This window comes from Hyperolius riggenbachi, chromosome 3, assembly GCF_040937935.1.
Source record: "Hyperolius riggenbachi isolate aHypRig1 chromosome 3, aHypRig1.pri, whole genome shotgun sequence".
NCBI lineage: Eukaryota > Metazoa > Chordata > Amphibia > Anura > Hyperoliidae > Hyperolius > Hyperolius riggenbachi.
In genome coordinates, this window is record NC_090648.1 from 379,251,025 (window position 1) to 379,277,011 (window position 25,987).

A 25,987-nucleotide genomic window follows, 5' to 3' on the forward strand; every position below is an offset into this window, starting at 1 on the left:
TGACGCTTTAAAGATGAGGTCATTAGGATAGCTTAAATTATTTTAAGGTATCGCAATCGTTATTATATTAAAAGGTAATTCTTTTTTTTTTTTTTTTTTTGAGAAAAATGCAATGGTGCCTATTAATAAAGTGGTGATAAAGTGGAGGAATATATTTATTGCTGCTTTTTCTGTCACTTAGTTTTGAATTAATCATTGTGGTTTGGTACTATGAAGCAGTGGCAACAGCCTCTGGATGAGACAGTGGCGTAGCTAAGGAGCTATGGGCCCCAATGCAAGTTTTACATCGGGCTCCCCAAGCACTCTATACTTAACAATTGCTACGGGCATCAAAACCTGCCAAGAACAACCACAGTGTCAGAGGTGCAAGACAAGGATAGGGAACAGTTTAATGATTAGCACTATTCAAAGCATATATAGAAGTAATTACCAGTATAGGACCAATAAAGAGTTAATACTGCTGTGGGTAGAGGCCTGCGTTGGTCTAACAAAAATCGGTACCCGAACCTGAACCACATTTCAGGTACCCGACCTCTGATGCCCCATACAGGACTAAATTTTCAGACCCACACCCGTAGCCTTGCTACCCACACCCGACTCGCAACCCGCTTTCTGGTGAATCTGGTACCCGCACCCGACTCGCAGACCCGCAACTCGTTTAACATCAAAACTAGTAACCAAACCCAACCCGCATTTCAGGTAACCCACGGGTACCTGACCCGATGCAGGCCTCTAACCCTGGGGCCCCTCTGACCCAAGGGCCCCGGTGCGGTCACAACCTCCCAATTGCTATGCCACTGGGCTGAGGATAAAAATAACAGCTGAATAAAAGTGTTCTTTTTGAATGTAAAGCAATTGAAAGCTACTACAGAAAAAGGCTGTTACAGGTTCAGATAGTTCACATTCACACTGAGCCCTCCCTTCAGAACAGACACAACAAAATGTGTTTATCGTTGTCCCACGGCAGGAAATGGTCATAAAAACTGGTCAGGTGACTTGGGTTTGGCTCAGTCGCTCTTTCATACTCTGCATACGTTTGGAGAACCTTGTGACACCCTTTCATAATTTGTTGACACAGAACTAATTCTAGTTTGTGAAAAAGGAGGGGTGATGCTGGCGAGCATAGGAGGCCTCCAACAAAGAATTACATTGTAGAGATCACCTCCTGCTGGTAGGCATGTGTAAAGCCATCTGCTGTTCTAAGAACTATGACCTAAAGAGTTGTTACATTGTTGTAAAGTGCCAATATATTATGTAGCAAGCTTACATGGAGGAGTTCTGATAAATCTTCAGTTGAACTAGAGCAGTGGTCCTCAAACTAAGGCCCGCGGGCCGAATGTGTCCCCCTGAGGCTTTTTTACTGGCCCCCACACACAAAAATGTATTATAGATGCAGTCAGCTACATCTTTAAATATTGGTGGTCCGCATATAGAATGAAGCCAGAAATCAGTAATTCGCTGGTTCCCAATCAAATTCCACATCAGGTGACACTGCTGTCCAATTGGACTGCAGGTTGTCACCTGGGTATGCTTCACTGTCTGGCCCGCAAAGACTTCTACATCATTTTATGTATACTCCGGCCCCCCAGCAGTCTGAAGTATGTTGACCCAGCCCTCGACCCAAAATGTTTGGGGACCCCTGAACTAGAGCATATCTATTACCTGTGTGGCCAAAGTGATCTGTCCAACGAATCGCTGGCCGAGGGGGGTCGGGGGGTGTTTTGCCTAAGCAAATAGGGTTTTTAAACCCTCTAACTTCGCTCACCATTCAAAGATGGGAATAAACAAAATTGCTGCAAAACATGTATTTTAAACTCAAAGGAATAATTTATTTAGTCGTACAATCCTGTTACAATATTATCTAAACCTGCAGAATCAGTTAGTTTGAGTAATTAGAAGCATGCATCAACACGTTACCAGCTGTTGTAGCATCACCCAGGGAGAATCGGGGGACCTCAGCGACCTCGAAGGGGAAACACCTGGAACATACACGAACAGCATTTCTGCTGATCATCTGGAAAGATCCCGAAGTCAAAGTGTTTTCCCCTGCCTTTGACAGAATCGTCATAACCGCGCAAGCAGCTAATCAGAACATGTTTCTATTCCGCACAAGCGCAGAAAGAACACGTGCTGCTGCTTCAGCGCGTGATCAAATCATGATCTCACTCCACGCAAGTGCAGAAAGACCACATGTTGCTACTTTAGCGTGTGATCAAAACATGCTCTTTCTGCACGCAAGCGCAGAAAGACCATATGTTGCCAATCCAGCGCGTGAACAGAACAGGATTTTTCTTCTACCCAAGGGTAAGAAGAACATGTTGCTTTGTGGACAAGGAATGTGAGCAAATGTAAGAAATGTAACTTATTGCACAGCAAATTGTTCTTGTTCTGCACAAGGGCAGACATTACAGCAACAATTACAGCAACTTCTCCAGTTGCTGTGATGAACTATATTAACCCATCCAGTACCAGACAGAAGATAATACACATTTAACATATATAAGTGTACAGTATTCCCATACATTAAAGGATTTTCTATACATTAAGACAGTCATGTCACAAACGTGTCACAAGGGGCTGTTGTACACACAGAGGATACTCAGAAGATGCAGTCATTATTGGCTACCTCGGCTGAGTTTCATCTAACGCGTTAAGGTGGCCACACATCAGGTGACTTGGCAGCCGATCGACCATCTGATTCGATTATTTGGATGATAATCGGTGCCGTCAAGAGCATGTCTAATCAATGATGCAAGCAATTTAGGGCTGAAATCAGTCACATGCATCAATCGGACATGCTACAGGATGTAAGATCGACATGCTCGATCGGGTGTATGGCGGTAATGGCGTGCGATATTGGGACAATCGATGAATGTGACGGAATTCCCGGTGCTGTCACTCCTAGTGTTAAATGTGCTCCGTGCAGTATACTTTACATGTCTATGTCTGCTCCTGGCTCCGTCCTCTATCCACATGCACTTATATCCCACATGGTTGCTGGCATATACATGAGTGCATGAGTGCATGTGTGACATCACACATGTGCCCACTGTACAGAGCAAGAGGTGGACACTGACAGGTAAAGTATAGTGCACTGGCATCGGGAGGCACATTTTACTTTAGGGTGGACAGCGATGTGACTTATGCAGCGTCACAAGGCTCATGCTGAAATCAATTGGGAATCTGCTTGTGGTGTATGGTCAGGCAACAGATCTCTCTCCCATCAGATTTGATCCGAGAGAAATTTGTCTCTTGGTCAGTTTGCCCATACATAGTCTGATGTATGGGCACCTTTAACTCCTTTAGCTGTAGGGGCTTGAGTCTCATGTCGGCGGCTGCTCCTGCTACAGCTGTAGGGATGCGAGACGCGTATGCGCAAAATCGTGATGGTGATGGGAGATTGGTGGCAGCGGACAGAAGTCCCCTGAGCCAATCCATGCATGTACAGCGAGAATGATCACTGGTTTTGTTAAAAAATGGTGATTCTCAGATTTGATATCGATCATGCTGCCACGCTCCCTCCCGCTCGCTCGTTCCTGCCGCTAATTGTTAAATTAATAAATGGGAACTTTGTTCCCATTCATTCAGGTCCCCGTGATCGCCGACAGCCAATGAGATGCCTGCGTCCCTTCCGAAGTAACGCATTACTTCCTATTTGTGTACTTATAGTAAGCTAATAGAAAATAATGCGAGAGGACATCTTGTGGACAAATAGTATAATTACACCTCCATACATTAGGGACTGAATTTTTATTCATCTGTGTGTAAAGAGGGTGTATATTGTTAAAGTATGGGCTTGTAAATAGTGATGGACGTAAAACTGAAAAAAAAATGCACCTTTTATTTCCAAATAAAATATTGTCACCATACATTGTACTAGGGATATAATTTTAAATGTTGCAATAATCGGGAAAAATGGGCAAATAAAAAGTGTAGCTTTTTATCCACACGTACGTTTTTATTTTAAAACTATAATGGCTGAGAAATAATTTTTTTCCATTTATTTCTTATTATTCCCATTAAAATGCATTTAGAATACAATAATACTTAGCATAATGTAGCACCCAAAGAAAGCATAACTGGGGGATGAAAGGGAGAAGCAATGAAATGTGAAAATTCCTCTCGTCCATAAGGTGAAAACAACCTGCGGGCTGAAGTAGTTCATGTGTAATGTTATAGCTCCCAACTGTCCCTCTTTTGGTGAGACAGTCCCTCTTTCAGGAACCCTGTCCCTCTTTCTTCCTCGGTTGTCCCTCTTTCTGGACTTATGTACCGATCTATGTAAATATATGTAATTTATCTACTGAAAAATGTGTTTAATTGACTTTAAACTTTATTCTCATCCTTTAAATTGATATACTGTATTTTTTTGGACTATAAGACTCACTTTTTCTCCCCCAAAAGTGGGGGGAAAAAGTCACTGCGTCTTATAGTCCAAATGCAGGGAGTTCCTGACTTGTGAACAACTGACAATACAAACCTCCAACCTGCTGCAATGTCGGGGACTCCCTGTACTATGCCCATGCAGAGGATGAAGTGGGAGTGAACCCGAAGCTGTTAAAAACTAAAAAATTAGATCCCTAAGGGTCCTTTTACACTTAATCAGTTGCTCTCAGTTAAAATGGAAAGAAAACTGATTTTCAAAGTAATGCCCATGTTTTCCTATGGCCTCTTTTACACTTAATGCGTTTTAACTGAAATCTTCTTCCCAATGCACTGCTATGGAAAAAACACGTACCAATGCGTACTAACGCATGCCAACTGATTGAGGGTAAACGGGCCCTTAGAAGGGGGAAGCCTCTAGATCTTCCTTTTTGCACGAGACATACGACAAGCTCTTGGACATATGTCAGGGGTCTGTGTTTGGCAATGGTGAGGAGGATACGTGAAGCCTCTGGACTAGAGCACAGGTGTAAAATACAAGGCCTGCTCGCCAAATGTGGCCCTCCTTACCATTTTATGTGGCCCTCCTGAGCTTCAAATGTGCATAATTAGTCTGGGCAGAACCACAGCACACTACATTCCCATCCAGATGAGCGCAGCAGTGACAGTGTTACTCAGCTTCACCCCTCCCCCTCAGTTTAACAAGGTGTATGCAAGCGGGCTGACATACAAAAGTAAATCTGCCAGCCTTGTCTTTTTTGCAATACATTCCTGCACTTTTGGTCAACATGCTAACCACACACACCTGTGGTAGTATACCATAAACAAACCTCTATGCGATTAAGTTCAGGTTTTTAGGGCTAGCTATACTCCACCTATTGGGCACCACAAAGGTACAGCAGCTTGTGCATTTTGCACATATGTAACCTAATACGTGTGGGGGGGATAAGCAAAGACACCCGCTTGAAGCTTTTTTTAAGGAATTTGTTTGTGATACAGGTGTTTTTAGTGTACCTCACATACAATTGATATATAGTCCTAGTGACTCTTGTTAAAAATTGATGTGTCTAGAATCAAGACACCATTTTTTGTACATTTGTGGGACTTTGAATCATTACATGATTCTCGTGTTGCATTTATATTTCCCTGTACATATATCGGCATTGTTTGTCGTAAGTAAATATTAAACTGCTCCACTATGCTACTCTGCAGAAGGGAAGGAGCAGGTTCCCCACAGTCGCCATAGTTACGCCACTTAGTTTGAGAGGCTTTTCAATAAATGTTAAATCTTAATAAATGATTTGGCCTGCAACTTAGGCTCTTTGCAGTTTTGGCCCCTTACATGATTGAGTTTGACGCCCCCCGATCTAGCAAGGTAAATATGTAACTTTTTTTTTTTTTTTAATCGGGCCACCTCTGGTACACGTTAAGGAACCAGATCCCCTAGGGCGACATTGCTGGCCAGCCTGCACAAATGCACGTCAGCTGTGTAACTGACGACGCATTCTGTTGCTATGCGGGGGTGGGGCGGAGGGACAACAGAGAGTGCGTTATGAGGTGTGGGAGCAGAGCAGGCAATGCGATCGGCTCTCGGTGGTCACTGTACATGCTCCTGATTATCAGCAGAGGCAGTTGTTATCGCCTTTAGACTTTTTTGAACATGGGTGGCTTGCCACCAGCCACATCTGAACCGCTTTTAAAACAGCCAGGATTTAAATGGGATCATTTTTGTGGCAGTTGCCAAGCATTTATGAATGCCAAGTAGCGTCGACACGGTGGATTTTAACCTTTTTTAATCCAAATTTCTTGGGTAGTGTTCGGCCCCATTCACACTTAAAGCGCAAAACACCGGCAATTACCGCGGAAAAAAGCACTGAAACGCGATCACCGAGAAATCGCCTGAAAATGGTGCAGGCTATGCGTTTTGCGTTTGGCGATTTACGTTAATTGCCCAAGTAAGAATGGGCCCTTAGGGTTTTATAGCACTAGCGCTTTAAAAAGCACTAGCGCTTGAGCGTTTTGCCGAAATCGCCGGCAAAACGCTCTAGTGTGAATAGTGCCTTAAATTTTTCAAAAATAAGTGTTTTCTTGCCTTGAGACACTGTGTGAATGTGAAGCTGACCAAAAAAACACAAACGTCTACCAACTCCAGTATTGACTCGGCATTGAAAGGGCAATATTCACTGTGCCATGTGTGAAATACTGTGTGGACGCACGCACGCACGCACACACTATATAAATATAGATAAGGCAATGTTCAAACTTAACAGTAGGGGGAGCCCAAATACCATCTTTGGTTGTTAAAACAGTTATTCATAGAAACTAAATGCCCTAGGATATTAAAAAGTGAGCATTGCAATATGATCCAGGGGTGTAGGGGCCACAGTCTGTGGGACCGGGCCCCCCCAAGTCCTGCCGCTGAGGGGTCATCAAATACTCACTTCGTCATGATCCACACGCTTTATCTACAAACCTCTTCCTTTCCCGCTCACAGTAAGGCTCCCTTCACACTGCAAATCCGTTTTCCGATTCCGATTTGCAATTCCGATTTTCCCTAAATGCAATCAACAGAAAAATGGATTCAAAAACGCAGCATGCAGTAACGATTAAGGCTCCCTGCACACTGCAAATCCGTTTTGTGATTCCAAATTTCAATTCCAATTTTCCCTCAATACATTCAACAGAAAAACAGATAAAAAAATGCAGCATGCAGTAAAGATTAAAAATCGGAATCTGATGTAAAAACCGATTGAAAAGCGGAATCGTAATCGCATGCAGTGTGCAGGGAGCCTAAAAGTCGGAATCGGATGCAAAAAATGATTAAAAATCCGAATCTGAATCGTGTGCAGGGAGCCTAAGAGTGCCCCCTAGGGTAGATGTAGCACGTAAATCGCGGTGAAGTGAGTGAGTATTTGATGACTGCTCAGCCACTGCTGGTCTGCCGATGTGTCCTCCTCTGCCTGGCTACCTATACTAAGGTACCTATTCCTGACTATCTATACTTGAGGCATCTAATCCTGACTATCTATACTTGAGGCATCTAATCCTGGCTATCTATACTTGAGGCATCTAATCCTGGCTATCTATACTTGAGGCACCTAATCTTGGCTATCTATACTGAAGCATCTATTCCTGACTATACCATGGCATATAATCCTGGCTATCTATACTGAGGTACCTATTCCTGACTATCTATACCGAGGTACCTACTCCTGGCTATCTATACCGAGGCACCTATTCCTAGCCATCTATACAGAGACACCTATCTCTGTCTATTCATACAGAGACACCTACCTCTGGCTATCTGTACCGAGGCACCTATCCCTGGCTATCTGTACCGAGGCACCTATCCCTGGCTAACTGTACCGAGGCACCTATCCCTGGCTATCTGTACCGAGGCACCTATCCCTGGCTATCTGTACCGAGGCACCTATCCCTGGCTATCTGTACCGAGGCATCTATCCCTGGCTATCTGTACCGAGGCACCTACTCCTGGCTACCTTTACTGGGGCACCTATTTCTGGCTACCTATACTGGAGGCACCTACTCCTGGCTATTCAAATTTCGCATCGGGGTCCCAAGGTTTGTAGTTACGCCACTGCTGATTTTAGTAATACAAACTGATCAGTGCTCGAGAAATAAAAGCCATTTAAAATTAAACACCGTTTTTGCTGAGGAACAGCCAACCCCTTATTTTTTTTTACCTATTAACAGCAAACCTTTTTTTCAGGATGTTTGTGTAAGTATTAAAAACCAAGAATCCTTAAAGTGTACCTAAGATGGGGCCACAGCATAAAAACGTACATACCTGGGGCTTCCTCCAGCCCCCCCCAGCCTGATGGCTCCCCGTTAGCCTGCGACTGGCCCTGTAAAATCTGGCAGTCGGCACAGTAGTACGGCGCAGAGTTCCCCAGTCGACATGAACGCAGTGAGAGCGTGCGTCACTGCGTGCGGCCTGACCGCTCATGCGCAGTTGGCCCGGGACCGGAGGACTTTCCGGGGCCAATTGTGGGCTAACAAGGAGCCAGAAGAGAACAGTGTGAGAGGGATCAGGCCAGATGGGGCTGGAGGAAGCCCCCATATATATATATGTTTTTATGCTGTGGCCCCATCTCATTTTGCCTTTATAGGGAAACTGAAGCCAGAGGTATATATGGAGGCTGCCATATTTATTTACTTTTAATCGATACAAGTTGATGACAGTTTTGCTAATCATTCTAGCATCAGTACTGTGTGACTCACACACCAGAAACAACCATGCAGCTAATCTTTTCAGAATTTTCTTAGAAATATCTAATCTGCTGCATGTTTGTTTAGGGCAGTGGTCCTCAAACTAAGGCCCGTGGGCCAAATGCAGCCCCCTGAGGCTTTTTCACTGGCCCCCAAACACCAAATGTACAACTTATAGATGTGGTCCACATATCAAATAGCAGTGCTGGTACCACCCATCCACATACTGTAGAAGCCAGCGAGCAGTAATTCGCTGGATTCCAATCAGGTTCATCAAGTGACACTGCTGTCCAACTGGATGGCAGGTTGTCACCTGGGTATGCTTCACTGTCTGGTGCACAAAGACGTTCTTCAGGCACGCATGACTGAATGACTGCTGCTAGGATGTCTCCTCCGGGCAAGATTAGGGGGGAAATCAATATGTAGATTCAATGTAATGTTTTTCAACATCATTTTATGTACAGTGGGATGCGAAAGTTTGGGCAACCTTGTTAATCGTCATGATTTTCCTGTCTAAATCGTTAGTTGTTACGATAGAAAAATGGCAGTTAAATATATTGTATAAGAGACACACACAGTGACATTTGAGAAGTGAAATGACGTTTATTGGATTTACTGAAAGTGTGCAATAATTTTTTAAACAAAATTAGGCAGGTGCATACATTTGGGCACCACAAAAAAGAAATGAAATCAATATTTAGTAGATCCTCCTTTTGCAGAAATTACAGCCTCTAAACTCTTCCTGTAGGTTCCAGTGAGAGTCTGGATTCTGGTTGAAGGTATTTTTGAGACCATTCCTCTTTACAAAACATCTCTAGTTCATTCAGGTTTGATGGCTTCTGAGCATGGACAGCTCTTTTACTCACACCATAGATTTTCAATTATATTTAGGCCTGGGGACTGAGATGGTCATTCCAGAACATTGTACTTGTTCCTCTGCATGAATGGATTAGTGGATTTTGAGCAGTGTTTAGGGTCGTTATCTTGTTGAAAGATCCAGCCCTGGCGCAGCTTCAGCTTTGTCACTGATTCCTGGACATTGGTCTCCAGAATCTGCTGATACTGAGTGGAATCCATGCATCCCTCAACTTTGGTAAGATTCCCAGTCCCTGCACTGGCCACACAGCCCCACAGCATGATGGAACCACCACCATATTTTACTGTAGGTAGCAGGTGATTTTCTTGAAATACTGTGGTGTTTTTCCTCCATGCGTAATGCCCCTTGTTATGCCCAAACAACTCAATTTTAGTTTCAGCAGTCCACAGCACCTTATTCCAAAATGAAGCTGGCTTGCCCAAATGTGCTTTAGCATACCTCAAGCTCTGTTTGTGTTGTGGGCGGAAAAAAGGCTTCCTCTGCATACAGCATCTTGTGTAAAGTGCGCAGAATGGTTGAACAATGCACAGTGACTCCATCTGCAGCAAGATGATTTTGTAGATCTTTGGTGCTGGTCTGTGGGTTGTCTCTGACTGTCCTCAACATTCGTTGCTTCTGTCTATCCGAGATTTTTCTTGGTCTGCCACTTCGAGGCTTAACTTGAACTGAGCCTGTGGTCTTCCATTTCCTCAATATGTTCCTAACTGTGGAAACAGACAGCTGGAACCCCTGAGACAGATTTCTGTATCCTTCCCTAAACCTGATGGTGAACAATCTTTGTGTTCAGGAGAGTTGTTTTGAGACCCCCATGTTGCTACTCTTCAGAGAAATTTAAAAGAGGGAAACTTACAACTGACCCCCTTAAATACTCTTTCTCATAATTGGATTCACCTGTGTATGTAGGTCAGGGGTCACTGAACTTACCAAGCCAATTTGAGTTCCAGTAATTAGTTCTAAAGGTTTTGAAATCAATACAATGACAGTGCCCAAATTTATGCACCTGCCTAATTTTATTTAAACAATTATTGCGCACTTTCTGTAAATGCAGTAAACTTCATTTCACTTCTCAAATGTCACTGTGTGTGTCTCCTATATGATATATTTAATTGACATTTTTTATCGTAACAACCAATGATTTATACAGGAAAATCATGACTATTAACAAAATTGCACAAACGTTTGCATCCCACTGTATGTTCCGTCCCCCCAGCAGTCTGAAGTATGTTGACCTTGGCCCTTGACCAAAAAAGTTTGGGGATCCCCGGTTTAGGGACTATGTCTAATAGTATTAAGGTACATATACACGTCTGATTTTTCCAAACGACTGGTCGTTTGGACGTCTGAACGACCGGTCGTTTGGACGTCAAATCGGACGTGTGTACAAGTGATCGTTCAGCTGATAAGACTGGATTTGACTGATCCGCTATGGGGATCCGTCAAAACCAGTGTTATCAGCTGAACGACTGATTTGATGTCCAAACGACCGGTCTCAACAACCGGTCGTTTAGAAAAATCAAACGTGTGAACGCACCTTTAAAGGCAGATGTTCAGGACAGACAGCCAACTGGTATTGTTTAAAATTAAATATATCAGCCTCCATATATCTCTCACTTAGGGATCCCTCTATGGGCTAGTTCAGTTTAAAGGCCGTAGACAGTGGACAGCTAGTGTTTTAACAACCAGCAATGGACCACCAACCCCCATGTTGTATCAGTAAAATGAATAGGCGCATTTATAGAGGTGATTTGACACCAACAGCAGTCATCAGGTGTTTGACACCAACAGTAGATCCTGCATTCTAAGCATCTGGCATTTCAGTTGTCTGCTTATCTAACTCACTAGGATCCAATTGTACCTATGGGTAAATTGCATATAAATGTGGTTGCGGAGCTGTCGATGTACAGACCTGGCCAAAAGTTTTGAGACTGTCAAAAATATTGGAAATTAGAAAAGTTGGTGCTTAAGTTTTTATAATAGCTATTTGCATATACTCCAGAATGTTATGAAGAGTGTTCACATGAATTGCATAGTCCTACTTTTCCATGAAAATTAACTGAATCCCAAAAAAACCTTTCCACTGCATTTCATTGCTGTCATTCAAGGACCTGCTGAGATCATTTCAGTAATCGTCTTGTTAACTCAGGTGAGAATGTTGACTAGCACAAGGCTGGAGATCATTATGTCAGGCTGATTGCGTTAAGCTGGCCACTAACGGTCCAATTTCTAGCGAAAAATCGTTCGAGCGATCAGAAATTCTGATCGCATTAGTTGTAAATAATCTCCATTGGTGGACACAATCGATTATGAACGAGTGAAAAAAAATGTCGCCCGAATGAATTTTCGTCGAACGAAAATTTGGATTTTCTTGGTGGTTGTGATAGATAGGAAGCAATGATTGGTTAGTTGATGGTGTAGTGAACGATTTTTCGTCCGATCAGAATTTATGATCGCTCGAACGATTTTTCGCTAGAAATTGGACAGTTAGTGGCCAGCTTTAGAATGGCAGACTTGACCTGTTAAAAGGAGGGTGATGCTTAAAATAATTGATCTTCCATTGTTAAAACCATAGTGACGGAGCAAAGAAACGCGTGCAGCCATCATTGCGTTGCATAAAAATGGCTTCACAGGCAAGGATATTGTGGTTACTAAGATTGCACCTAAATCAACAATTTATAGGATCATCAAGAACTTCAAGGAAAGAGGTTCAATTCTTGTTAAAGAGGAGCTGTTAGGTATAAGGTCTCAGAGAAAAAAACACATATATATCAGTAGCTAAATATTGGCTGTACTTACATTACATATGCATTTCACTGTCCACGTTTGGATTTCACAGAATTTTTATATAGTATTTGCAGAGATTGATGCTCCTGACAGCTCATGGCAGGTTCCATTTTTGTCTGTCTTGTATGAAGCCAATTGTGATGTAATATCCTCCCTCACCCTGCTTCCTGATGTTTCGACTCACAAAAAAGGATCAAAGATCCTAATGGTTCATGATCCGGACAACACTACTGTGCAGTGAATATTAATTAGCCATGTGACTAGGAACAATAGCGGACTCATGCAGTATACTCTGACTAAACATTAGAGTTGGGCCGAACGGTTCGCCTGCAAACGGTTCAATGCGAACTTCAGTGGTTCGCGTTCGCGTCCCGCAGGCGAACCTTTGCGGAAGTTCGGTTCGCCCCATAATGCACATGGAGGGTCAACTTTGACCCTCTACATCACAGTCAGCAGGCCCAGTGTAGCCAATTAGGCTACACTAGCCCCTGGAGCCCTACCCCCCCTTATATAAGGCAGGCAGTGGCGGCCATTACGGTCACTCGTGTGCCTGCATTAGTGAGAGTAGGGCGAGCTGCTGCAGACTGTCTCTCAGGGAAAGATTAGTTAGGCTTAACTTGTTCCTGTCTGGCTGCATACCTGTTCTGTGAACCCACCACTGCATACCTGTGCTGTGAACCCACCACTGCATACCTGTGCTGTGAACCCACCACTGCATACCTGTGCTGTGAACCCACCACTGCATACCTGTTCAGTGAACCCACCACTGCATACCTGTGCTGTGAACCCACCACTGCATACCTGTTCAGTGAACCTGCCACTGCATACCTGTTCTGTTCAGTGGACCCGCCACTGCATACCTGTTCATTGAACCCACCACTGCATACCTGTGCTGTGAACCCACCACTGCATACCTGTTCTGTGAACCCACCACTGCATACCTGTTCAGTGAACCCGCCACTGCATACCTGTTCTGTTCAGTGGACCCGCCACTGTATACCTGTTCAGTGAACCTGCCACTGCATACCTGTTCTGTTCAGTGGACCCGCCACTGTATACCTGTTCATTGAACCCACCACTGCATACCTGTGCTGTGAACCCACCACTGCATACCTGTTCTGTGAACCCGCCACTGTATACCTGTTCTGTTTAGTGAACCCGCCACTGTATACCTGTTCTGTTTAGTGAACCCGCCACTGTATACCTGTTCTGTTTCGTGAACCCGCCACTGCATACCTGTTCTGTTCAGTGGACCCGCCACTGTATACCTGTTCAGTGAACCCACCACTGCATACCTGTTCTGTTCAGTGGACCCGCCACTGTATACCTGTTCAGTGAACCCGCCACTGCATACCTGTGCTGTGAACCCACCACTGCATACCTGTTCTGTGAACCCACCACTGTATACCTGTTCTGTTTAGTGAACCCGCCACTGTATACCTGTTCTGTTTAGTGAACCCGCCACTGTATACCTGTTCAGTGAACCCGCCACTGCATACCTGTTGTGTTCAGTGAACCCGCCACTGCATACCTGTTGTGTTCAGTGAACCTGCCACTGCATACCTGTTCTGTGAACCCGCCACTGTATACCTGTTCTGTTTAGTGAACCCGCCACTGTATACCTGTTCTGTTTAGTGAACCCGCCACTGCATACCTGTTCTGTTCAGTGGACCCGCCACTGTATACCTGTTCAGTGAACCCGCCACTGCATACCTGTTGTGTTCAGTGAACCTGCCACTGCATACCTGTTCTGTGAACCCGCCACTGTATACCTGTTCTGTTCAGTGGACCCGCCACTGTATACCTGTTCAGTGAACCCGCCACTGCATACCTGTTCTGTTCAGTGGACCCGCCACTGTATACCTGTTCATTGAACCCACCACTGCATACCTGTGCTGTGAACCCACCACTGCATACCTGTTCTGTGAACCCGCCACTGTATACCTGTTCTGTTTAGTGAACCCGCCACTGTATACCTGTTTTGTTTAGTGAACCCGCCACTGTATACCTGTTCAGTGAACCTGCCACTGCATACCTGTTGTGTTCAGTGAACCCGCCACTGCATACCTGTTGTGTTCAGTGAACCTGCCACTGCATACCTGTTCTGTGAACCCGCCACTGTATACCTGTTCTGTTTAGTGAACCCGCCACTGCATACCTGTTCTGTTCAGTGGACCCGCCACTGTATACCTGTTCAGTGAACCCGCCACTGCATACCTGTTGTGTTCAGTGAACCTGCCACTGCATACCTGTTCTGTGAACCCGCCACTGTATACCTGTTCTGTTTAGTGAACCCGCCACTGTATACCTGTTCTGTTTAGTGAACCCGCCACTGCATACCTGTTGTGTTCAGTGAACCTGCCACTGCATACCTGTTGTGTTCAGTGAACCTGCCACTGCATACCTGTTCTGTGAACCCGCCACTGTATACCTGTTCTGTTCAGTGAACCCACCGCATCAGTGCGCATACCTGTGCAGTTAAGTGAACCCACCTACCTACGTGAGTGCACGCAGTGTGATATACCACTCCGTGCATACCCGATATGGACAGAACAGGTAGAGGAAGAGGTAGTGCCAGAGGAAGGCCACCCGGCAGATCTGCGCGAGGTCGTGTAAATGTAATTTCGTGTGGACCTGGCCCACAGTACAGTGCTCGGAAGAATCACCTCCCAAGATTGTCAGGACGTGGTTGAGTATTTAGCGACACAGAACACCTCATCTTGCTCAGCCACCAGCGCTACTACTAGCACCACTTCCGCTGCATTTGACACTTCGCAAGAATTATTTAGTGTTGAAATCACTGATGCACAGCCATTGTTGTTACAGCCAGATGAATTTTCACCAGCTCATATATTTGAGTTACCCGGCAACACTATGGATGTAACGTGTAAGGAGGATGAAAGACCTACTGATGGTGCATGTTTGGATTTGTCTAAGGCAAGCGAAGCTGGGCAGGATGATTACGATGATGACGATGATAGGGATCCTCTGTATGTTCCCAATAGAGGAGATGAAGAGGGGGACAGTTCAGAGGTGGAGTCAGAGAGTAGGAGGAGGAGAGAAGTTGCTGAAAGAAGCTGGGGCAGCTCTTCGTCAGAAACAGCTGGTGGCAGAGTCCGGCACCATGTATCGCCACCTATGTACAGCCAGCCAACTTGCCCTTCAGCATCAGCTGCTGAGGTGACGGTCCCCATAGTGCCCACATCCCAGGGTGGCTCAGCGGTGTGGAAATTTTTTAATGTGTGTGCCTCAGATCGGACCAAAGCCATCTGTTCGCTCTGCCAACAAAAATTGAGCCGTGGAAAGGCCAACTCTCACGTAGGGACAAGTGCCTTACGAAGGCACCTGGAGAAAAGGCACAAACAGCAATGGGATGGCCACCTGAGCAAAAGCAGCAGCAGCACACAAAAGCAAAGCCACCCTCCTTCTCCTCTTCCTCCTCCATCAGGTGCATTATCTGCTTCTGCCGCTTTCTCCCTTCCACCTTCACAGGCACCCTCCTCCACTCCGCCTCTGCCCTTGAGCAGTTCCTGCTCCTCTGCCCACAGCAGCAGTCAGGTGTCCGTGAAGGAAATGTTTGAGCGGAAGAAGCCAATTTCGGCCAGTCACCCCCTTGCCCAGGGTCTGACAGCTGGCGTGGCGGAACTGTTAGCTCGGCAGCTGTTACCATACCGGCTGGTGGACTCTGAGGCCTTCCGTAAATTTGTGGCCATCGGAACACCGCAGTGGAAGATGCCAGGCCGCACTTATTTTTCGAGAAAGGCCATACCCCAACTGCACCGTGAAGTTGAGAGGCAAGTGGTGTCATCTCTTGCGAAGAGCGTTGGGTCAAGGGTACACCTGACCACGGATGCCTGGTCTGCCAAGCACGGGCAGGGCCGGTACATTACCTACACAGCCCATTGGGTGAACCTGGTGGTGAACGATGGCAAGCAGGGCGCAGCGGACCAAATTGTGACACCTCCACGGCTTGCAGGCAGGCCTCCTGCCACCTCCTCTCCTCCTGCTACATGCTCTTCGCTGTCCTCCTCCTCCTTGGCTGAGTGGCAGTTCTCCTCTCCAGCTACACAGCCCCAGCTCCGCAGGGCCTATGCTGCATGCCAGGTAAGACGGTGTCACGCCATCTTAGACATGTCTTGTCTCAAAGCGGAGAGTCACACTGGAGCAGCTCTCCTGGCTGCTCTTAAGAAACCGGTGGATGAGTGGCTGACCCCACACCACCTGGAGATAGGCAACGTGGTGTGCAACAACGGCAGCAATCTGCTTGCCGCTTTGCATATGGGGAAGCTGACACACATACCCTGCATGGCACATGTCATGAATCTAGTGGTTCAAAGATTTGTGGCAAAGTACCCTGGCTTAGCGAATGTCCTGAAGCAGGCCAGGAAGTTCTGTGGGCATTTGAGGCGGTCTTACACAGCCATGGCACGCTTTGCGGAAATTCAGCGCAAAAACAACATGCCGGTGAGACGCCTCATTTGCGATAGCCCGACTCGCTGGAACTCGACCCTGCTCATGTTCTCCCGCCTGCTAGAACAGAAGAAAGCCGTGACCCACTACCTCTACAACTACAGTAGAATGAAACAGTCTGGGAAGATGGGGATGTTCTGGCCCAACAACTGGACACTGATGGAAAATGCATGCAGGCTCATGCGGCCGTTTGAGGAGGTGACCAACCTGGTGAGCCGCAGTGAGGGCACCATCAGCGACTTAATTCCCTACGCTTACTTCTTGGAGCGTGCTGTGCGTAGAGTGGCGGATGAAGCTGTGAATGAGCGTGACCAGGAACCGTTACGGCAGGAACAGGCATGGGACCAATTTTCATCAGACCCAGCTGTTTCCTCAACACCTGCGGCAGCACAGAGGGGGGAGGAGGAGGAAGAAGAGAAGTCGTGTGCAGAAGACGAGTCAGACTCAGAGGATGATGAGCAAGGTGTTTCTTTGGGGGAGGAGGAGGAGGAGGAGGGGACAGCGGCAGGAGAACAACCTCGGCAGGCATCGCAAGGGGCTTGTGCTGCTCAACCTTCCCGTGGTATTGTTCGCGGCTGGGGGGAGGAGGTTGACTTACCTGACGTCACTGAGAAAGAGCAAGAGGAGATGGAGGGTACTGGATCCGACTTTGTGCAGATGTCGTCTTTTATGCTGTCCTGCCTGTTGAGGGACCCCCGTATAAAAAACCTCAAGGGGAATGAGCTGTACTGGGTGGCCACACTACTAGACCCTCGGTACAGGCACAAAGTGGCGGACCTGTTACCAACTCACCGGAAGGTGGAAAGGATGCAGCGCATGCAGAACCAGCTGTCAACTATGCTTTACAATGCCTTTAAGGGTGATGTGACGGCACAACGCCAGCAAGGTACCACTGCCACTAATCCTCCTCCCGTGTCCACGCAGTCAAAGACAGGACGCTCCAGTGATCTCATGGTGATGTCGGACATGCGGACGTTCTTTAGTCCAACGCCTCGCCGTAGCCCTTCCGGATCCACCCTCCACCAACGCCTGGAACGGCAGGTAGCCGACTACCTGGCCTTAAGTGTGGATGTAGACACTGCTGTGAACAGCGATGAGGAACCCTTGAACTACTGGGTGCGCAGGCTTGACCTGTGGCCAGAGCTGTCCCAATTTGCCATCCAACTTCTCTCCTGCCCTGCCTCAAGCGTCCTGTCAGAAAGGACCTCCAGCGCAGCTGGAGGCATTGTCACAGAGAAGAGAAGTCGCCTAAGTCACAAAAGTGTTAAGTACCTCACCTTTATCAAAATGAATGAGGCATGGATCCCGAAGGGCTGCTGCCCGCCCCAAGACTAAGTCAGTCCCCGCACACACAGCATCTCTGCCTGCACGCCGTGTGACTGGCTGCCTGGCCTGCCCCAAGAAGACTAAGTCGCTCCCAGTCCCTCCACACAGCATGTCTGCCTGCAGGCCGCTTGACTACCTTCTCCGCCACAACCAACAGGGTCCGGGACTCCAGGCGGATTGCTGAATTTTTTAGGCCGCTGCTAGCAGCGGCCGCTGTAATAATTTTTCTGGTGCGTGTACATGACTGCCTAATTTTTCTGGCTGCACTGCGGGCAGCTGCAACAACAAAAGAAAAGGCATGTACATGCGCCCATTCCCCTTCGTGATCATTACCTTGCCGTGGTGAAGGGGCTTGCGTATCACAATGAAGCAATGACCGGCGCCTAGATGAGTGTCTCGGGGGGCACACCCACGATAATAAGGTCGTTGCCTCATTGTGGTCAGACCAAATTTGATCAGCTGGACAGTCACTGTTCTGTCATTCAGCTACATCAGCCAGGCGACCATATGGGCTGTAAAGCCACCAAAACCTGCACTCTCGCCATGGTGCGCACCAGTCCATCACGGCCGTCACTACACAAACAGCTGTTTGCGGTGCGTTACACGGTGAGTTTGGTGTGTAGGTGTGAAGCAGTACCTTAATTACACTACCTGATTGATGTATACACATGCAAGATGTTTGAAAGCACTTTAGGCCTGTCATTTAGCATTCAATGTGATTTCTGCCCTTAAAACGCTGCTTTGCGACAAAACCAGATTTTTCCCCGGGACTTTTGGCATGTAACCCACTCCGCCATGCCCCCCTCCAGGTGTTAGACCCCTTGAAACATCTTTTCCATCACTTTTGTGGCCAGCATAATTATTTTTTTTTTTCAAAGTTCGCATCCCCATTGAAGTCTATTGCGGTTCGCGAACTTTAACGCGAACCGAACCTTCCGCGGAAGTTCGCGAACCAGCTTCGCCAACCTAAAATCGGAGGTTCGGCCCAACTCTACTGAACATGTGCCCTGTGAACAGCACATTGATTTTTCAGTGCTGTGAGTTAGGCTGCTGTTACAAGTTGCTGTAACATGAGCCTGTAACTTCTCACTGTGAAAGCAGCCTTAGGGCGGGATAGGGAAATGAAGGGGAGGACCAAGGGATTGCAGTGGGGAGAAGAAGCAGCCCCAGGATGCTTTGCAGTATCTGTTATGCGGCCTGCCGGCCTGCTTAGGAGCTTGGGAATATAGAGGCTTGCTGTTCAGCAAACATCAAAGTAAGAGAGATTTTTAACTTCAGTATTGCCTTTTTGGCTTCCTTCTAAACTGTTTAACACAGGAGAATAGAGGTTTAAATTAGCTTTTGCAGCCTGACAGTTACTCTTTAAGAAGGCTTCAGGGCATCCAAGAAAGTCCAGCAAGCGCCAGGATCATCTCCTAAAGAGGATTCAGCTGCAGGATCGTAGTGCAACCAGTGCAGAGGTTGCTCAGGAATGGCAGCAGGCAGGTGTGAGCGCATCTGCATGCACAGTAAGGCAAAGACTTTTGGAAGATGGCCTGGTGTCAGCAAAGAAGCCACTTCTCTCCCAAAAAAACATCAGGGACAGATTGATTTTCTGCAGAAAGTATGGTGAATGGGCTGCTGAGGACTGGGGCAAAGTCCTATTCTCCGATGAAGCCCCTTTCCGATTGGGTCATCTAGAAAAAGGCTTGTCAGGAAAAGAAAATGTGAGCGCTACCATCAGTCCTGTGTCATGCCAACAGTAAAGCATCCTGAGACCATTCATGTGTGGGGTTGCATCTCATCCAAGGGAGTGGGCTCACTCACAATTTTGCCAAAAAACACAGCCATGAATAAAGAATGGTACCATAACACCCTCCAACAGCAACTTAATCCAACAACAGTTTGGTGAAAAACAATGCTTTTCCAGCACAATGGAGCACTGTGTCATAACGCAAAAGTGATAACTAAAGAGGCTCAGGGACCAAAACTCTGACATTTTGGGTCCATGGCTTGGAAACTCCCTAAATCTTAATCCCATTGAGAACTTGTGGTCATTCCTCAAGAGGCGGGTGGACAAACAATAACCAACTAATTCTGAGAACCTTAAAGAAGTGATTATAAAAGAATGGGCTGCTATCAATCAGGATTTGGCCTAGAAGTTGATTGAGAGCATGCCCAGGCGAAATGCAGAGGTCCTGAAAAAGAAGGGCTAACACTGCAAATACTAACTCTTTGCATAAATCTCATGTAATTGTCAATAAAAGCCTTTGAAACGTATGAAGCGCTTATAATTATATTTCAGTACATCACATAAACAACTAAAACAAAGATCTAAAAGCAGTTTAGCAGCAAACTTTGTGAAAACTAATATTTTTGACAGCCTCAAAACTTTTGGCCAGGACGGTATGTTTGCATAAAGGGCCTTTTATGTGCTGTTAACCAACCCCCAGAGGAGGCACTTGGAAAGCTTTTGACAATGACCTGCTCATCTGGCACTGTGCACCTCTGCAAGCCATTACATAGTAAATGCATGTGCCATTTTCATCAGCTGATTATTGGTTATTGAGAGGAAATAACTGTACTGTTCCTCAAGTTTCCATGTGAGCCCTGACAGAGACAGTGATACGAGAATATCATGGTATGTAGTCAGTATATAAGTTGGGGTGGAGAAAGTGAGTACAAGGGCTCCTAAAATTTGCAGCTTACATAGTTTCACAGTTATTTAGGTTGAAAAAAGACATATGTCCATTGAGTTCACCCTCAGTTATCCCTGTCGAACCAGAGGAAGGTGAAAACCCCTTACAAGGCATGGTCCAATTAGCCCCAAAAAATTCCTTCTCGACTCCAGATGGCAATCATGTAAAATGACTGGATCAACACCACCAGGAATTACCTAGTAATTATAACCATAGATGTCTTTCAACACAAGGAAACCATCTAAGCCCCTCTTAAAGCAGTAGGATTAGCCATACTATGCCAGGGAAAAAAACGCATATATAAATAGACAAATACTTGATCTACTTGCATAACACATGTATTGTACTGTCCACGTTTTGATTTCAGTGAATTTTATATAGTAAATGAAGAGAATTCTGTTCCTGGTGGGAACCATGTCTTTTGCCCACAGTTTGAGGCTAAATTCTGATGTCATTTCTGCCCCTAACTTTTTTTTTTCTTTTCTCCTCCAATCGCTGAGTCACCTCAGCCTTGCTTGTAAACACAAGTGAGCAGAGGATTGTGTTTCAGATAGGCAGCTAGGCAGGGAAATAAATGAAAGAGGAGGAATATATTATAGATAAAAAGAACCCCCAGGATACAACTGTTTAGCACTGACTTTTAAAGGGCCAGTGCTCCTAAAGTATGTGATAACTCCAAACCATAACAGCAGAAAAAGTTTTGAATGCAGGATTAGCATCTTTATCACTTAATACACTCAGACCAGTTGCTGTTGAAATTTGATTTTTATGGTGACAGTCCCGCTTTAAACACATATTTAGCATTTGGCATAATTACTCCCTCTTACTGTAAAGAACCTTTTCCTAAATGGATAAAACTTTTTTCCTCCATGTGCTAATCATGTCCCCTAGTCCTTTGCACAAGTCTAGGGACAAAAAGCTCATCCGCCAAGCTTTTTATATTGCCCTCTGATGCATTTATACATGTTAATTAGATCTCCTCTAATGTTGAATACTCACCGCAGCAACAAGGAAGATGGTCCCAGCGACATCTCCCTGATGAGTGTCCCCCGAACTATCTTCCGGCCAACGGGTATGCGCAATGTCATACAACATTACATGACGGGGGTGAATGGTAAGTCAAGCAATCACAGTACTTTGTGCAGAGTTGTCAGGGATCTTAAAGATCCAATGTGCTGTGACATTATTGCCGTGCGCTGCTAAGCGACATCTACATGGTTGCGCACCTGTACCCACATCAAGAGTTCAAAATCACGTCGTGGGTACGGGCCGCAAGGCGTCTTTTCTCCAGACTAAATAAGGCCAGTTTATCTAACCTTTCCTGGTATGTGAGATCTTCCATCCCTCTAAACAGTTTTGTTGTTCATCTCTGCACCTGCTCTAAAACCGCAATATCTTTCCTGTAATGCGGTGCCCAGAACTGAATTCCATATTCCAGATGCGGCCTTACTAGAGAGTTAAACAGGGGCAGTATTATGCTAGCATCCCGAGTTTTTTTTCCTTTCCTTTTAACCAGCCGGGCGGTATGGACGAGCTCAGCTCGTCCATCACCGCCGGAGGCTGCCGCTCAGGCCCTGCTGGGCCGATTTTCATCAAATAAAAAGCAGCACATGCAGCCGGCACTTTTCCAGCCACGTGTGCTGCCTGATCGCCGCCGCTCTGCGGCGATCCGCCGCGAGCAGCGGCGAAAGAGGGTCCCCCCAGCCGCCTGAGCCCTGCGCAGCCGGAACAAATAGTTCCAGCCAGCGCTAAGGGCTGGATCGGAGGCGGCTGACGTCAGGACGTCGGCTGACGTCCATGACGTCACTCCGCTCGTCGCCATGGCGGCAAAGTAAACAAAACACGTAAGGCCGCTCATTGCGGCCTTCCGTGTCAATTTTGGCCGCCGGAGGCGATCAGAAGAACGCCTCTGGAGCGCCCTCTAGTGGGCTTTCATGCAGCCAACTTTCAGTTGGCTGCATGAAATAGTTTTTTTTTTATTTAAAAAAAACCCTCCCGCAGCCACCCTGGCGATCTTAATAGAACGCCAGGGTGGTTAATTCAACCCAAAATGTTAATTGCTTTATATACAGCGGCTTGGCAATGAAACGATTATTTAATGCTGGGAATGCACAGTTCGTTTTTGATGGCTTGTTAGATAATTTTCGACATGTCCGATCTCCCGCTCGATTGTCTCACCGCTCGATTTGTAATAGCAGTGAATCGAAAAAGATAAAAAAAATGAGCGGAAGATAAGAGAATCAACTGCAGTATCGAGTGCAAAAACGACCCGTGTATGCCCAGCATAACTCCTAAGTCCTTCTCCAAGTTTGACCCCATCTGTATCACATTTATTTTGCATGGTGCTCGACCGTTGGTACGATAAAAATGCATGACTTTACGTTCTTCAGCATTGAATTTCTTATTGTAACGATTGGTGTTAGCAAGAACAAGTTTCTGATTATCAGGTGATCTGCAGTATCACCTATAATACAGATATATACCTGATTATATGATGATCTGCAGAATCACCAATAATACAGATATATAGATACAGATGTGTTAGCTAAGCAATGCTAATATGCCACTAAGGAGTGACATATCTAATCACACTTTAATGCACTAAGTGTAGTGATTGGTGTAACAGTAGTACTGGCAGTATTTGCACTACCTCACCAGAGGAGCTGGTGGGCACTACCAGTACTGAACCTCTCACCAGAGACAGGAGGTCCCTGGTGAGAGTAGAATGGTCAGACAAATCAGATCGGCAGCAGACAGACTGGTAAGGTACAGAATCGACAGCCAGAGACAGAACAAGTATCAGGCAAGGTTGGCAACAGGATCAGATGGGCAGAGGTACAAAATCAGGAGACAGAGACAGAACGGTAATCATGCTAGGTTTGGCAACAGGATCAGATAGGCAAAGATACAGAATCACAGAGTAAGATTGGTCAGACCTAGCCAGAGCCATACACAGATAATTGAGCAATAATAACAGTAGTAATAATAATTCCTAGTCTTGTGTGAAATCCCTGGTTTCCTCCCAGATCAAAGCACACCGGAACTATCTAAGGTCTGAGCGCTAACACGAAGTATGCACGACAGCAGATAATTTGCAAGTGAAGCCGAGAGGCTTAAGGAGCGGAGGAGACCCTGAAAGGCACGCCCACCAGCCTCGGCCAATCAGGAGCGGCGAGCGTGCCCTCTGACGTCAGCCGACCAGCCGGTCAGCTGACGCGCCTCCTCCTGGCATAAAGATCCTGACGGCACGCGCTAACGTACCCCTGAGCACAGCAGAGACACGTGTCCTCGGCAAACTAGACGCCCGGGACGCGGAAAAATCAGCAGGCAGGGACCCAGCAATCACCGCGGTGGACCCACCGTCCACCGCAGCCGACATGCAACTACTCCCCACACCCGTCCTCTGCGTGCTAGACGCCCGAGGCGCAGGGAGACTGGCAGGCAGAGAACCAGAAGCAGCTGCGGTGGTACTGCTATCCACCGCAGCTGACCTGTCACTATTCATTACACATATGCCATTTATGTGCCCATATAGCCATTCTATCCAGAACCTTCTGCAATATGTCACTATCTTTCGGAGAAGGGTGAAGAATAAAAATGAAGGTCAAATTCCATCAATGCAGACATAATGGAGCAGCTACAAATCTCCAGCACAATGGCCTCAATTCACTAAGATCATGCTGGAGATAAGGCAAGAGAAAACTTACCACCACACAGTGAGAGACTAATCCTATCTCTTCATTCCTTAAATAGAAACGCCAGTGAAAATAATGTAATAAAAAAGTGCTTCATTTTTACAATAATTATGTATAAATGATTTAGTCAGTGTTTGCCCATTGTAAAATATTTTAAATCCCTGATTTATATTCTTCTGACATTTAACACATGGTGACATTTTTACTGCTGGCAAGTGATGTAGCTGCTGATTGCTGTTTTGGCAGTTGGAAACAGCTGTAAACAGCTATTTCCCACAATGCAACAGGGTTCACAGACAGGAAACTGCCAAGAGTACGTACTCAGAATTTCTTTGTGGGAGGGGTTTCACCACAATATCAGTCATACAGCGCCCCCTGATGGTCTGTTTGTGAAAAGGAATAGATTTCTCGTGTAAAAGGGGGTATCAGCTACTGATTGGGATAAAGTTCAATTCTTGGTCGGAGTTTCTTAACCTCCCTGGCGGTAAGCCCGAGCTGAGCTCGGGCTATGCCGCGCAGGAGGATTTCTCCGGCCCTGGTGGGGCGATTTGGCCCATTCAAAGTGCTGTGCGCGCAGCCAGCACTTTGCTAGCCGCACGCACAGCTTGATCGCCGCCGCAGCGGCGAAAGAGGGCCCCCCCCGCCAGAGCCCGGATCAATGAGTTCCGGGCAGCGCTATGGGCTGGATCGGGTGCGCCTGACGTCAGGACGTCGGCTGACGTCCATGACGTCATTCCGATCGTCGCCATGGCGACAGGAGAAGCCAAACAGGGGAACGCGTTATATACTCGCTCCCCTGTTTGCTATTAGTGCCGGCGACGATCGCACTAGAGGGACACATGCGCCCTCTAGTGGTGTTTCATGTAGCTACCACTCTGGTAGCTTTACATGAAACAAAAAAAACAAAAAAAAAAAGATTTTTGCCCATTTGAAAAAAAAAAAATTAACCGCTAGGGAGGTTAAGTTACCTCCTCTGTAGTTATTTTCACATATTTTCACATGCAGTTAATTAACAGCCTGTCTAACTTTAGAATTCTGGAGTTATTTTAAGGATTGAAGAGTTAACTTAAAGACAGAAGAGTTATCTTTAGGTTTGCCTGAGGTAAAATGCTTCCTGAATACGACATGCCTCATCACCATGGTGATCACTCTAGAAACGTTATTAGACAGGAGATAAGCTTAGTGTATTGAGGCCATGTCCGGTAATTAAATGTGGTCAATGAGATGCCAATAATTCAGAAAACTGCTGCTTGGAACTGGCATATCAAATGCTTCTCCTAATGATTTGAATTTACCCAGTTACAAACTGCCTACAATTTAATTTAAATTTGCATGCAAATCGCAATTATTACCATCTCATTGACATTCTCTATTGCTGTGTTCGGTAGAGCAAACTGGCTCTGAAACACAACGCATCAATAAACTGGGCGTGTACACAGCTATTTTACTGGTACTAATGGCAGGTGGGCAGCGAACGTTACTCTATTAATGCAATGCATGTGTGTTGTGTGTGTTGCTATGGTAATGCACGCTTATAGCAATAGTTT